Here is a 530-nt window from a genome sequence, read left to right on the forward strand (position 1 = left end):
GAGGTCATTTCTGAGAGGAGAAAGGCAAAGTGTGTGTGTGCATACTCTGTTTTATGTAGCAACAACCGTAGTACCAGTTCTATTTCTCGGTCTTTATCCTACTGAAACAAAGATGTATACATCAGTTTTGTTCACAATGGCAAGCAAAACAAAACTAAACTAAACAAACCCTGACATAGACTATGTGTCAACAACAGCATGTTGTTCAGATAAATTTCAAAATAAACGATGGGGGCGCCTGGGTGGCTCCATCACTTAAGTGTCTGCCTTCCGCTCAGATCATGATCCCAGCGTCCTGGAATCGAGCCCTGCATCCGACTCCCTCTGTGGTGGGAAGCTCGCTTCTCCCTGCCCCACCCCCCTGCTTCTGTTCCCTCTCTCCTGTGTCTCACTCTGTCAAATAAATAAATAAAATCTTTTTTAAAAAAAAAGATACTCCTGGGGTGCCTGGGTGGCTCAGTGGGTTAAGCCACTGCCTTCGGTTCAGGTCATGATCTCAGGGTCCTGGGATCGAGTCCCGCGTCGGGCTC

Source organism: Mustela nigripes, chromosome 1 (assembly GCF_022355385.1).
Source record: "Mustela nigripes isolate SB6536 chromosome 1, MUSNIG.SB6536, whole genome shotgun sequence".
NCBI classification, from domain to species: Eukaryota; Metazoa; Chordata; class Mammalia; order Carnivora; family Mustelidae; genus Mustela; species Mustela nigripes.